Source organism: Peromyscus eremicus, chromosome 8a (assembly GCF_949786415.1).
Source record: "Peromyscus eremicus chromosome 8a, PerEre_H2_v1, whole genome shotgun sequence".
Classification (NCBI taxonomy): Eukaryota; Metazoa; Chordata; class Mammalia; order Rodentia; family Cricetidae; genus Peromyscus; species Peromyscus eremicus.
The window spans coordinates 11,538,110-11,553,538 of NC_081423.1; the positions used below are offsets into that span (position 1 = coordinate 11,538,110).

Genomic DNA, 15,429 nt, shown 5'->3' on the forward strand with positions numbered 1-15,429 from the left:
CAAGATCAACCAAACCAAATTATAGGCCTCAACCAAATAAGTTTTGTGATATGATGAAAGCTGAAAGCTAAGATATAAATTTTTTTTTTTTTTGGTTTTTCGAGACAGGGTTTCTCTGTGTAGCTTTGCGCCTTTCCTGGAACTCACTTGGTAGCCCAGGCTGGCCTCGAACTCACAGAGATCCGCCTGGCTCTGCCTCCCGAGTTCTGGAATTAAAGGCGTGCACCACCACCGCCCGGCAAGATATAAATTTTTAACTAAGTGAAAGTTCCAGGACACTCAGGCTACACAGAGAGACTCGGTCTCAAAAAAACAAAACAATGGCTCCGAGCAAACACGAGCAACACTGGCAAATGGAGCAGAGGAGAAAAGAGGTGGGGTCAACTGAGACGTCTGGACCCTGGGTGTAGAAGGCACAGTTCATTTTTATTGATTGACCTATTTCCTGCCTCATGTTGTATGCTACATAAGCCCGGGTAAAAGAATAACACAGGAAGCCCCATGGGATGTAGAATTGGGGGGTCCTGGTGCTCCAAATGAACCCTAACTTCTCAACCCACCTAGTCAGATCTTCCCCTGATGTGGGCTCAGGCAAGGTCTCTGCTGTGAGAGAGAATGAACAGCTGTGCTGTTCCAGAGGTGGCCTGACACTCCCAACCAGATCCTAGTGCTCTGTTAAGGGACAAAGAGAATTACATAGACCATCAGCAACAAATAAGGCCTCTGATACATTGATAGCACAAGACACAAAAGACCATGTTGTGACCACATCTTAACACAAGCACAAGGATCACCCACTCCCAACAAAAACAACTGCATCCATTGCCCTGAAATGGATGACACACGTGGCTGCTGCTGCTTGGCCAATCAGAGCCCAGTCTCCTAGGTGAGAGACATGAATATAGCCATTCAGAATCATCCCAACTCAGAAAGCACATCCCATCTGAAACAGAAATCAATTCCCAATTCCAGCTACACCCAACACAGGCTCTGGCTTATCATTAATCCCTTTCCAAGGCTGTCCCATTGAGACTCCTCCCCATTCCCCACGGCTGTGCTCTCTTAAGTGAGAGGAAAAGTACAGGTGTGTTCATGGCGGATCTTGCCAAGGCATTGACATGACAATCTGAATAAAGACATTAGTTAGAGTTTTTATCATTCCTTTACCTAAAGAATTGTAACCTGGGTTTTGTATCTAGGATGGATAGTACATACTTTTGTAAAAGACAAGTGCTGTTTCAGATAATTGATAAAAACACAAAGGATTTTTGGACATTAGTTCCCTCTGTGATATTCACAGCCTTTAACATTTCTGAAGAGATAAATATTTCATGGTAAGCACTTTCCTTAAAGCTCCTTTCATGTCCTTGTTCCTCAGGCTGTAGATGAAAGGGTTCAGCATGGGGGTTACCACTGTGTACATCATGGCAGCTGCCATGTCACTCCCAGCTGAGTGAGAGGAGGAGGAGGAGGGGTTGAAATACAGGGATATGATGGTGCCATAGAAGAGGCCGACCACAGCCAGGTGGGAGCTGCAGGTGGAGAAGGCTTTCCATCTTCCCCTTGGGGATGAGACTCTCAGGACAGCACAAGTAATAAGGACATAAGACACGAGGATACAAACAAACGGAGAAATCAATAACAGCCCTGCAACAAAAAGAATCATCAGCTCATTGAGGTGTGTGTCTGAGCAGGAGAGTTTCAGGAGGGGGGTCACCTCACAGAAGAAGTGGGGGATGACGTTGTCTGCACAGAATGAGAGTCTTGCCACGAGCAGAGTGTGCAACAGAGCATTCAAGCTGGCTACCACCCATGACCCGACCACCATGAGGACACAGAGCTGATGGGTCATCTTTTTGTGTAGTGTAAGGGGTGGCATATGGCCACAAAACGGTCATAGGCCATCACAGCCAGCAGGAAATCGTCCATGTCAGCAAACACACAGAGAAAGTACAGCTGTGTGAGACACCCAGAGAAGGAAATGGCCTGATTCCTGAGTATGTGAATGGCCAGCACCTTGGGGACAGTGGTGGAGGAGAAGCAGACATCCACAAAGGACAGGTTGCTGAGGAAGAAGTACATGGGGGTGTGCAGGTGGGAGTCTGTGCCGATGGCCAGGATGATGAGCAGGTTTCCCAGGACAGTGGCCAGGTACATGATGAGGAAGAGCAGGAAGAGGAGCTGCTGCTGCTGCTGGGGCTGCCTGGAGAGTCCCAGGAGGAGGAACTCGGAGACACTGGACTGGTTGCTGCCTCTCATGGTCTGAGCCCAGCTACAGAGAAGAGAGGCAGAAATGCTGGAGCTAAAAGGTTTGAATGCAAGAAATCATACTACCGACACTGTCATGTATAAAACAAAGCAAAACAAAAACATAAGCAAACAAAAACCCTGCGTTAGAGCTGGAGAGATGTTTTAACTATTAAAATGCCTGGTTGGTCTTCCAGAGGACCCAGATTCACAGCACCCATAGGGTGGCCAGCAATAGTGTATAACACTTTCCCAGGTGATCTAGAGACCTCCTCTGGACTCTATGGGTGCTGCATCATTTGCTATACATACATTCAGAAAAATACACACAGACATTTTATATATATATAAAGAAAACCTCAATTAGATATACTGATTCAGGATCTACTGAATCACACTGTCAGCTTCCAACTCCCAGTCCTAGATTATTCTGGTCCACCGGATTCACCCTTGTGCTTGATTAAATATAACATAAAAACACACATGCATGGGCTGCATGACATTTCAGTGTGTTAAAGTGTTTACTGAACAATCATGACAACCTGAGTTCGACCCCAAAACCCTCTTAAAGGTGGAAGGAGAGTACCAACTCCACAGTTATCCCTTGACCTCCACATGTACACTTTGGCATATTCACCGCCCACACTTACACACAATAATATATGTTTTCTCTTAATGCATGCACAGATGGCCCTTCCCTGAAATCATGTACATCCCTGTTAACTTCTCCAGTCCTTAGCAGCTCATAGGAAAAAGAAAATAGCAAGGGCCAGAGAGAAATGAAGACACTTATCCCTAGCCTGATGTCCTGTGTCCAAGCACTCCGGATCCTCATGGTAGAAGGAGCAGAAGAACTCCCCTTAAAGGTATCCTCTGAAGCCAGGCGGTGGTGGCGCACACCTTTAATCCCAGCACTCGGGAGGCAGAGCCAGGCGGATCTCTGAGTTTGAGGCCAGCCTGGTCTCCAAAGCAAGTTCCAGGAAAGGTGCAAAGCTACACAGAGAAACCCTGTCTCGAAAACCCAAAAAAGGGGGGGGGGGTATCCTCTGAACTCCACATATGCTGCATACACACACACACACACACACACACACACACACACACACACACACACACACATCACAATAAGTGTAATGAACTTCCAAAACACATAATGAGAAATACCTAGTTACTGTTGTGTTCAACTCTAATTTAGCCTCATGGACTCTCAAATGTTGCTATTGGTCCTTCAACACAGAGGAGTGAGCCTCATTTTCTAGTATAGAAATTGGCACCAGCTCTGCTATTAAAAATACCTGACAAGTTAGTGCTGTAACTGGCCCATGTTCACAGCTTGGAGTTGCTGGGCAATGGTGTTCTTTATTCTAAAGGTGGGAAAGTGTCAGAATCCAGGGGGGGTTCTGAGCAAGTGAAGAGTGGGTGATCACCATCCTAGCCTTCTGTGCAGTAAGGAGATTTGGGGGACTCAGGCGGGTGTTTACTACAGCATCCTTCCCACTGGGCTAGACTCCCTGAGCATCTCATTAAAGACAGGCAGACAGTAATTGTCCTGCCTAGCTCTTGGTCTCTGTGGACCAACAAGAGGGAGAAAGGTAACATCTTACTCCTGGGTCAGAAGTTGGGATAAAGCAGTCTTGGAGACAAGTCCCAGAGGAAATTCCCCGAGTACTTCATCATCTCAGCGCCCTAAGCCTGTAGGTTCGCAGTTAGTCCAGACTCTCTGTCCTACATCAGAGATACTGGAGGTATTACAGCTCAGTTTGGTGAATGTCTTACTTTCTTTCCTACCTGGCCGTTTACTGCACATTTCCAGATGGGAAGATGGGAGATGAGACTGGAATAGATGGAATTAGAATGGAAGCTGACCCAAAAAGAATTTGATGTGAAAAAAAAAAAAAAACAGGGAAGTTGGGGGAGGGGGACGGGAGATGGAAGAGTACCGGACCAGCCATAACTGAGAAACTCCATGCACCAAGAGCTGACCCTCTTTGGCTGTCTTCCCGTCATACAATGGATCATCCATGTCTGCAAATCTATAGATTCTTAAGAATGTGGCTCCACCAGCCCCACCTAAGCTCTACCACCCCTACCAAAGAGAGATTCATGACTGGACTCAGAAATCTCCTGAATGCTGTGTTTAAAGACATGAGCCACCACTCAAAGCCTGTTTTTGTTTTCTGAGACATCACATGGTAGCCACCAAGGCTGGCCTGGATTTATATGTCAGCTTTTGTTACCTTATTTCCTTTCTTCCTTCTTTCCTTTCTTTCTTTCTTTTTTTGAAACAGAGTTTCTCTATATAACAACCTTGACTGTCTTGGAACTCACTCTGTAGCCAGGGTAACCTTGAACTTACAGAGATCCACCTGCCTCCGCCTCCCTAGTGCTGGGATTATAGGCATGGGCCACCACCACCCAGCTATTGCCTCATTTTCTAGAAGAAGGCTGTTGAACACAGTTACCAAAGTCATAAGTGGTTATTCATACATCTCTAAGTCAGTTTCTGCTAACTGAGTAGACTTTTATAACCTTAGGAATTTACAAACCCTAATCAAACATATTTTATCAAACATATGTTGTTTCTTATCTAAAATTTATTTGAAACTTGGTGTTGAACAGTTACCAAAGACAGAAGTAATTAGATGTATATATCTAAATTAGCTTTTGTTAATCTAAGTAGACTTTTATAACTTTAGGAATTCATCACACAAAGATTCATGCTAGGGCTGGAGAGATGGCTCAGTAGTTAAGAGCACTGACTGCTCTTCCAGAGGACCCTGGTTCAATTCCCAGCACCCACATGGCAGCTGATAACTGTCTGTAAGTCCAGTTCCAGGGGATCTGACACACTCACACAGACATACATGCAGGCAAAACATCAATGTACAAAAAAAATTTTAAAAATTAATAGCATTCCAAAATATTTTGGAGACCTGCTGTTGTCCCCTTAGTCTAAAAAGGACATATAATGATGAACTGAGGGCTCATTGGACTAAGAAATTTTATGACTGCTGCCTTAGTTGGTTTATACCATGTAGCCATCTTACTCAAGATGGTGGTGAAGTTGCATTGCATGTACTTTTTAAATCTCACTAAAGATGGCTGCCAGTCACAGGGTTGCTTCTATCCTAATGAGGTCATCAGTCAACATAGAGGCAAGTCACATGGTTGCTATTTAAAAACAGCTATTCTCCTAAATAAGAGTTGAATTTGTTACATATACAGTGAGTAAATCTATTTTTTAAATAAGAGTTGAATTATATATAGCAAATTAAGCTTCACTCTTTTGTTACATGTTTTCTTTTGTTTTGTTTTTTTGTTTTTGTTTTTGTTTTTGGCAGGGTTTCTCTGTGTAGTTTTGGTGCCTGTTTGGGTCTTGCTCTGGCCTTGAATTCTGCCTGCCAGAGATCTGCCTGGCTCTGCGTCCAGAGTGCTGGGATTAAAAGCGTGCACCACCACAGCCCAGCTTTGTTTTGATTTGGTTTTGGGTTTTTGTGGTTACAAGTTTTAAGCTAACTTTTTGTTACAGATTTTATAGATTGTTTAATAACATTCAAGGAATTTTCAAATCCTGAGCTAAGTGTTTACAAAATAGTTTTTTGAGTATTTTTTAAGAGTAGGGCACAGAGAAATCATAAAGATAAAAGATTTTTGAAGAGTGAAAAGTAAAAAAATCTTAGAAATAAGAGACTGTAGACAGATTTTTCTTTAAGCTGCCATCTCACAAAATGACACGGAGACTTAATATTAACTATAAAAGATTGACCTTAGCTTAGGCTTGTCCCATTAGCTCTTATAATTTAAATTAACCTATAACTTTTAATCTATGTTTGTGAGACCAAAATGAGCCATCTTAGAAATAAGACCAAAATGCTTTCACCCTAAAACTATGGCCTAAGATTTCTCCTTTTAGGTACAGGCCATGAGTTACTGGAATAGGCCATGAGTTGCTGAAACCAGTCAGTCCAGATTCCAGAAACCAGAAAGTGTAAAAGTACAGAGTCACAAGGCAGTCACAAGGTAATGACTGCCACACTATGGAATGTCCTCTCCCTGGTTTCCAGGGTAACTGACCACAGAAATGTCCCCACCTGAGGGCAGCCAATGAGAAATGGTGGCGGGCAACCACCCCCTTAAAAGTAAGATTAAGTCATGATTTCTAGAAAGCCCCTAGAAGCGAGCCAATCAGAATTGTACCCATACTAGCACTCCTAAATGATGTAACCTTGTGGTTTTTGCCTTTAAAAACTGAGCTTGCAGAGAGGTGGGCACTTCCTCCAGCCTCCACTGTGTTGGATCTGTTGGACAAAGTCCCTGCCTAGGCTTGTATTGCTTTTGGATATCCAGAATTAAACTGTGCTTTTGCATTCCGGCATGCTCGTCTTTGGTGGTCTCTCTGGGGGTCGCGATCTGTGCACAACATGTTCTCTTACATGGCTGGGTTTCCTTTACTCTGTACTGCCACCCATCCTGCTTCCTCCACATCAGGCTGGCAACTCCTCTTTTCTTCCTCCTAGAGCTCTCTATCCCCAGATGTTCCACCTGACCTCTTCCTGCCTAGCTGTTGGCCATTCAGATCTTTACTAAACCAATCACAGTGACACATCTTCACACAGTTTAAAGGAATATTCCACAACAAGAGACTTCTGGGAGTGTAGAGCAGAGAAAGTTTAGATGTACAAGAATTTGGATCATTTGTTTGTGCAGTGGCAGATGTGGTTAGGATTTGGGAGAATTTGAAAAGCAAGTGTGCCGTCTTCAGCCACTGAGCTGGACTTAGGACCTCTGTAGCAGCACAGGGAGGCCTTAGTGAGGAGACAAGGAAGGCTCACAGGCAGGAGCTCTATCTGAGGGAGGCTCCATACCCAACACTGCTTGCAGATGAAGCTCCCAGACAGGGACTAGGTTACATCCAATTGAGTTATTGGTCATGGAAATCTCCAACCAGCCTGGGCTGTTACCAAGTCAATAGGTTGCCCTCCACAAACAGACAGTAAGGTCCTGTTGCTCAAGACAACACCCACACAACTCACTGAACATGGAGATGTGGTGGTATTATGTTCCCCAAAATATTTTGTACCTTAATAAACTTATCTGGGGTCAGAGAACAGAAAAGCCACAAGATACTTAGGCTAGAAAATGTTAGCACATGCCTTTAATCCTAGCATTTCAGAGACAGAAATCCCTCTGGATCTCTGTGAGTTCAAGGCTGCATTGGAAACAGCCAGGCATGGTGACTCACGCCTTTAATCCCAGAAAGCAGCTTTTAATCCCAGGGAGTGGTGGTAGAAAGCAGAAAGGTTTATAAGGCGTGAGGACCAGAAACTAGAAGCATTTAGCTGGTTAAGCATTTGGCTGGTTAAGCTTTTAGGTTTCGAGCACAGTTCAGCTGAGAGCCATTGGGATAAGGACACAGAAGCTTCCAGTCTGAGGAAACAAGACCAGCTGAGGAATTGGCGATGTGAGATAGCTGTGGCTTGTTCTGTCTCTCTGATCTACCAGCATTGACCCCAATAACTGGCCTGGGGTTTGATTTTATTAATAAGAACTTTTAAGACTCATGCTACATGGAGAGGTTGAGCTGGTGCCTACATGGAATTTTCACCCCTCTTTGATGAGGGAAGGTACTCTGCAGGCTACCAAAAGAAAAACATAAACACCAACTCAGCCACAAAACCTTTGCTCTACAATGCTTTCCTTCCTGCAAAATACGCTAAAGGCAATGGTGGCACCAAGCCTGTGGGAGTAACCAACCAATGTCTGATTTGACTTAAGGCCCACTCCATGAGATGGAACCTATACCCAACATTGCTTGCATGGCCAAGAACCAGAGACTAGATAGCCCAGAGACCTAGGGCAAAATCAAATATTAGTGGTCTTAAAAAAAAAAAAGTAGTGATAAAATGACTCCTAATGATATTCTTCTGTACTCACAGATCAGTGAATAAGGATTCAGCCATCATCAGAGAAGCTTCCTCCCGCAGAAGATGGGAACAAGTACAGAGACCCACTGCCAGACATGATGCAAAGAGAGACCTTGGAACATACAAATCTAACTGGGATGTCTCCATCAAATCCCTCCCCTCAGAGCTCAAGAAACCTGGAGAAGAGGAGGCAGAAGGAGTGTAAGAGCCAGAGGGGATGGAGGACACCAGAACAAGACCCTCTGAATCAACTAAGCAAAGTTCATATGAACTCACAGAGACAAGCAGCGTGCACAGGGCCTACACAGGCTGAATATCAGATACCCCACATATTAGATATTTAAGTTACAACTCACAACAGTAGCAAAATTACAGCTATGGAAGAAGCAAAGAAAATAATTTTATGGCTGGGGTGTCATCACAATATTAGGAACTGTATTAAAGGGTTGCGACATTAGGAAGGTTCAGAACCACTGGTCTACAGCTTTCAGGCATGATTTTAAGTTACTAAATATAAGATTTCTCTAGTTTTGTTGTTGTGGTTTGTTTTTTTTATGTAGGTGCTTAGTGCTATGAACTTGCCTCTTAGAACCACTTTTATTGTGTCCCATAAGTTTGAGAATGTTGTGAATTCACTTTCATTCAATTTTAGAAAGTCTTTAATTTCCTCTTAGTTTCTGTCTTGTCCCATTTTTGCATTCAGTAGAGAACTGCTCAGTTTCCATTAGTTTGCAAGCTTTATGTTTTTATGGATATCCAGCTTTAACCCATGGTGGTCTCATAGGATTCAGGGAGTTATTTCAATTTTCTTGAGTCTTTTGAGACCTGCTTTGTGTCCAAGTATGTTGTCAGTTTTGGAGAGTTGCAGAAGGTGCAGAGAAGAAGGTATATTCTTTTGTGTTTGGGTGAAACATTCTATAAATATCTGTTAGGTCTGTATTATAGTTCATTCCAGATATAGTCAAGTTGACATCCAAGAACAGCCATCTTAGTGATGTTCCTTTATAAACTTGGATGCCTTTGTGTTTGGGCATAGATGTTAGGAATTAAAATGCCATCTTGGTGGATTTTTCCTTTGATGAGTATGTAGGGTCCTTCCCTATCTCTTTTGATTAATTTTGTTTTGAAGTCTATTTTGTTCGATATTTTATATCAAAATGGCTACACCAGCTTGCTTCCTAGGTCCTTTTTTTTGTTTGTTTTGTTTTTTTGTCATTTTTTAATTAAAATTTTTAAATGTATTTTAAATTAGCATACAAAGAAATAGGTTCCATTATGACATTTTGTTTTTTTTATTATTAATAAATTTTCTATTTATTTTACATACCAACCACAGATCCCCCTCTCCTCTCTCCTCCCGCCCCCCAGCCTTCTTCCCCAATCCACTCCCCATTCCCACCTATTCCAAGGCAAGGTTGGAGTCAGCAGAGGCTGGTGCATTCATTTGAGACAGATCCCAGCCCCTCCTCCCTGGACCAAGGTAGCTCAAGATGTCCCACCATAGGCACTGGGCTCTAAAAAGCCTGCTCATGCACCAGGGCCAGATTTTGATCCCTCTGCCTAGGGGCCCCCTAAACAATTTAAGCTAAGCAACTGTCATGCTGGCTACCACCCATGACCCGACCACCATGAGGACACAGAGCTGATGGGTCATCTTTGTTGTGTAGTGTAAGGGATGGCATATGGCCACATACTGGTCATGGGCCATCACAGCCAGCAGGAAATTGTCCATGACAGCAAGCACACAGAGAAAGTACAGCTGTGTGAGACACCCAGAGAAGGAAATGGCCTGATTCCTGAGTATGTGAATGGCCAGTACCTTGGGGACAGTGGTGGAGGAGAAGCAGACATCCACAAAGGACAGGTTGCTGAGGAAGAAGTACATGGGGGTGTGCAGGTGGGAGTCTGTGCCGATGGCCAGGATGATGAGCAGGTTTCCCAGGACAGTGGCCAGGTACATGATGAGGAAGAGCAGGAAGAGGATCTGCTGTTGCTGCTGGGGTTGCCTGGAGAGTCCCAGGAGGAGGAACTCGGAGACACTGGACTGGTTGGTGCCTCTCATGGTCTGAGCCCAGCTACAGAGAAAAGCCATAGAGGTGAGAAGTGAGGGAGCTGAGGATTTCTGTCACTACAGCCTTTGTCTTAGTCATAATGCTATGATGAAACACTGTGACCAAAACCAAGTTGGGAGTAAAGGGTTTATTTGGCTTACACTTCCAGATAGTTGTTCATCACCAAAGGAAGTCAGGACAGCAACTCAAAGACAAAACCTGGAGGCACAGGCCATGGGGGAGTGCTGCTTACTGGTTTGCTCTCATGGCTTACCCAACCTGCTTTCTTATAGATCCCAGGACCATTAACTTAGGGACAGCACCACCCACATGCACCCATAATGGGATGTGCCCTCCCCCGTCAATCACTAAGAAAATACCCTATAGGGTTGCCTACAACCAGATCTTATGGAAGTACGGGTTTTTTGTTTTGTTTTGTTTTGTTTTGTTGTTGTTTGGTTGGTTTGTTTTTGTTTTCTTGAGACAGGGTTTCTCTAAGTAGCTAAGTCTGTCCTGGAACTCTCTTTGTAGACCAAGCTGGCCTCAAATTCACAGACTTACCTGCCTCTGCCTCCTGAGTGCAGGGATTAAAGGCATGTGCCACCACTGCCCGGCTGGGGGCATTTTCTTAATTGAGGTTCTCTTCTCTTAAATGACTTTAACTTGTGACAAGTTGGCATAAAACTCTCCAGCAAAGCCCTGTAAAGAAAATCTGCATTAGAGTTGCTGAGTCAGGATCTACCTGCAGTAGTTACTCTCCCAACTTCCAAGGCCCAATCCGAGAAGATGCTAATCATGCTGCACTTGTCTTTCAAATTTAATAAATAAAAACAAAACCACGGGAAGCTGAAGAGGTGGTTCAGCGGTTGGGAGCACTGGCTGCTCTCCCAGAGAACCCGGGCTCGATTCTCAGCACCCTTGATACACAGCTGTCTGTAACTCCAGTTCTAGAGAATCCAACCTCCTCTTCTGGCCTCTGTGGGCTCCAGCCACCAACGTGGTCCACAGACAAAACATTCATACAGGTAAAAATAAAAATGAACTCTTAAATAAAAATAAATAAGTAAACAAAACCATGTATGCACACAGAGACCACCCCTGAAACCATGCAGGTCTCTATTAACCTCCCCAGTCTTTCTCCTCCTCCTTTCGGAGCTCACAGGATCAACAGTGGATCACTGTGTTGATCTCAAGCTCCAACACATACAGTCACAGTTCCTGCCCTTTCTGCCTCATATGGAAGAATGAACATCACTTGTTGGTTAAAACAAACAAACAAACAAACACCTAACTGTCATCTCTACTACTATACTAGTACATAAACAGTGTCACTACCTTGGATTTTCTGGGTAATGGTGTTCTTTATTCTAAAGATGAAAAAGGGTCAGACCCTGGGAGAGTTCTGAGCCAGTGAAGAGTACACAATCACTGTCCTGACCCTCTGTGCAGCAGCCGGGTATTTACAGCAGCATCCATTCCCACTGAGTCTAGACTCCCTGAGCAGCTCGTTAAAGACTGGAAGACAGTAAGTGTTCCACCTGTTTCCTGGTCCCTGTGAACCAACAATGACGATAAAGCATGGCATCCCACTCCTGGGTCAAAACTTGGAAATGCAGCAATCTGGGTGGAGACAAGGGCCAGAGGAAGGCCTGAGAACTTCTTTAATTAGAGAGCTAAGCCTGTAGCTTTGAAGAAGTGGTTCAGGTTCTTCTTACTCTCAACACAGAAACTAGGGGTGTTGCACAACCTGAGGGACATTTGGTCATTTGCTGCATGGGTTTATGGTGCATTTGCTGATAGAAAGCGCTAAGAGCATAGAAGAAAGTGAGCAGCATTACAGAGTCGGGTTTGGTCCCTTAAAGCAGTTGATGTAAAGTGCAAGGAGGAAGGAGAGAGACGGAGGAGGACCTAGCCTGCATGACTGAGGAACTCCATGCCAGACAGCGGACCTTTGGGATGTCTTTCTGGCTCACAATGGATCACCCACCTCCACAGATGTCCCCCAAATGAGTACACCATTATTAATTTGTCTTCAGTATTCAGTTATATATACTGTACACCCTCCTCACCAGTGTGTCAGGAGCCATTATCATGAGCTATTGAAGGCTGCAGGATTATGCAGTGAGAAATTCAGCTGTCATAAAAAGGCCAACCCATCAGAGCCAAGGGTTCTGATGGAATATTTAGACCAAGAATGCAAGACATATTGAAATTATTGCCTTTTGAATGAATTGGCTGTTTCTGGTTGTAGATTTCTTGTGCAATTACAGCTATGATATCTCCCCATTACCACACATCTTCATGTAATGTGTATATGTAATCTCATGATTACATCTCAATCTTATGGGCACACACATATCTGTGGATGGTCAGAAAGATGACCTGTCTTTAAGCTGTACAGTTTTGACACATAGAAAATATACTAGGACATACTTCATAACTAGATCTATTGTCCCACGAGACTGTAGACACTTAAAGCCTGTCTTGTTCCCTTTACTCAGACTAACAAAAATAACAATCTCACCTCATTCTAACACAAACTGCACACATTGAGCTCACATTTACCTTAGAGCAAGTTCAAACTAGACTAAAAGTCTTTGTAAATAGATCCTAAGTTTAAAACTTTACAGTTATGCGCAAGGTCAGAGTCACAGGTGTCTACCAAGATTCCTAACACACAGCACCTAAGAAAAGCATGCCGAGTCTTCGCTTACCAAGTCTGCTGACAACAGACCTATGTCTCAAAGTTTGTCTCATTTGGGCACCGTGGCCCTCCCTCTTACTCCTGAAACCTTGAAAATGTGTGTTGCCATGGTAAATGGCTAGGCTCCTTGTCACTAGCCCTAGGAATGTACTTTTGATCAATGAGAGGTAACACTTACTACTTTTTCTATTGCTCTTTCACAGCCTCCTGAGAAAGAAGAATTATTAGGCAGGAAGATGAGAACAGAGAATTAGAGCTAAGAAATTATAGACAATTAGGCCAAGAAAATGAGGAGAATAAAGAGGCACGCACAGAAAGAGCATGATGGGAACTGGTTTATTTGCCCTCAGATACTTAGTTTTTCCTGAACCCTAAAAGAAGGCAATAAGGCTGGTCCTGAAAAGCCTTCGTTACCAGTGGGTGTGCCCGCTTGGACTTGGAAAGAACAAGGACTGGGGACTGGCAGGCTATCCTCAGTGTCCACAAACATCCAAAAGCTTGCAGCTTCCTTCTGCCTGACTCACAGAAGAACGAGCAATGCCAATGGGTGAGAGCAAAGAAATGTAAACACAGGAATAAACTGTTGGAAGACATAACAGCAAGTGCTGTAAGTCTTCACTTCTGAGTCAGCCACAAACATGAGGCTGATAATATTATTTCATCATCAAAAATACAACTCACGTTCCCTTTGTCTTTCACTGGTCTCTATGTTGTTATGGGGGGTTTATCCTGATACAGTAACCCAAACCTTTCATAACTGAGAGATCTGATTGCTTTGCAGTTGTGTTTATATGATTGTTCTCAGAGGTCATTAAATGCTGTCACACCAATGTGGCAACTTCAGAGTCCTCCTAAAGAGATCTTGCCATTATCCTCTCTGCTATCATTGTGTAGAAGAAAAAAATATTTATTTATTGACAGTCAAAGTCACAAGACATAGGACAGGAGAAATGGTGGGTGGTTAAGAGTTTATGCTGGATAAGCACTGAAGGGCTCCTCTTGCAAATCACCCTCTGGAGCAATGGAAGGATCTTTCTACTGGCACTTGGAGGAGACCCAATCTGGTGTTGGTGTGGGCCCGGGGTTCTGTTTATGTCTTTCCTCAGGACAATGAGGTTCCTCTTTGGATTCCTGAGCACTGAGTGCACCCTATGGCTGCAGCTGAAGCCCAACATGGCAGAGACTTATTGGGCCTTCATGAAAAACTCTCCCCTTCTGATACCAATGGGGATTGAGAGCCCAATATGGCCAGCTTTGGCAAGCATTAATGTAAGCCAAGGAACTGTAGCCATGATGTTGGATTCTCCAGAAGGTAATAATATATGGTAACTTCTTTTTCAAGTATGTTTGAGAATGTGTACCCAGACACCTTGGAGATTAAGGATAACCCTGAAGGTCACTGACCTCCACTTGTTAACAGTTGCATGCCAGCTAAGCCTTTTCATTTTCACAATCCTCTTCAAGCTGGTGTAGTACCTACTTTTCAGGAGTGGCTCTGTACAACATTTATTGGACTCCTGAAATTCATTTAGCCCCCTTTGAAGATACCTTAAAATTTATGAGCCTAAATGTAGCCATTGTAAGACCATTAGTTCTGCTCCTTGTGAGCTGCCTGTTTTTTCTTTATGGTTCTTAGTTGTTCTTTTGCAGAGCTGCCAGCTTAAGTCATGCTGGGATCAAGAAAAATGGGCCTTGGTGGTGTTCCTGGAGTTATATCTATGCCAGTGGATGTCCACACGCTCCAGAAGAGAATTTGACATTGCTGCTGCCGTTGTTGCTGTTATAGCAGTGGCGGCCACCGCTGCTACTGTTTCTGGGATTACCATTTCATAATTGCTTACTACAGCTAGTACAGTGGAGACCCTGGCAGCAAAAGTAGCTACCACAGTTAGTTAATCTTTTATTCTATTGGGCATGATAAATTTAATTCAATAGTTATATACATTTCAATTGGCTTTGAAAATTATAAATTTATAAACTCAAGTTCCATTTGCTTTTGGGATACCATCTTACAAGGACTCCAATTTTCAGTAAGGCTCATTAAGGAAGGGAATGGCTCAGCTGCCTTTAGTCTCCTGGCTATGGGTGGGCCATTATTTGGCCTGAGTTAGATGTGGATCCCCCTTTTGCTGTGAGAAGTCCACGCTCCCTCCAAATATCAGTGTGGGACAGGAGGATATGAAAAGCATATTTGGAGTCTGTGTGAACATATAGAGATTGTCCTGTGCCAATTGGAAGGCACGGGTGAGAGCTATCAGCTCAGCCTGTTGGTTAGTGGTGTGTGTGGGTAATGCCTGTGCCTCCACTGTCTCAGTATCTGACACTATGGCATAACCCACTTTACGGGTCCCTTCATATAAAAAGGAGCTGCCATCTGTGTACCAGGTATAAGTAGCCTGAGGCAATGTGCCCTCCTGTATGTGTAAAGGGTGAGGTAACAGTTCCTCTAAGGTTTCAGTGCAGGAATGAGAAGGAGAATAGTCAGCATTAGGTTGAGGGAGGA

The 15,429-nt window shown here is 43.8% G+C and overlaps 1 pseudogene; it reads right to left on the reverse strand.

Annotated features, from left to right (window-relative positions):
* Window positions 1–1,143: 1,143 nt before the first annotated feature.
* LOC131916684 (olfactory receptor 1361-like) lies at window positions 1,144–10,273 on the reverse strand (annotated as a pseudogene).
* Between the last annotated feature and the right edge of the window lie 5,156 nt (window positions 10,274–15,429).